Below are 223 nucleotides of genomic sequence, written 5' to 3' on the forward strand. Positions count from 1 at the left end.
CCTTAGGGCCCTGGAGGCACAGGTGAGGGAGCTCCAGGAGGAGGTTAGCAGGCTGAGAGGAATCAGGGAGGTGGAGGAAGAAATTGATGGCTATTTCCTTTCCCTGCAGGGCCACGCACCCAAGCAAGAAGCACCTCAGGAGGTGCCTTCCACTGCAGAGTGGCAGACGGTCACCTCTAGAACCAGGGGTGCTCATAACACAGCAGTACCAGTTCCTCCAGTC

This window comes from Gavialis gangeticus, unplaced genomic scaffold (genome assembly GCF_001723915.1).
Source record: "Gavialis gangeticus isolate Ggan-Ray unplaced genomic scaffold, GavGan_comp1, whole genome shotgun sequence".
Classification (NCBI taxonomy): Eukaryota; Metazoa; Chordata; order Crocodylia; family Gavialidae; genus Gavialis; species Gavialis gangeticus.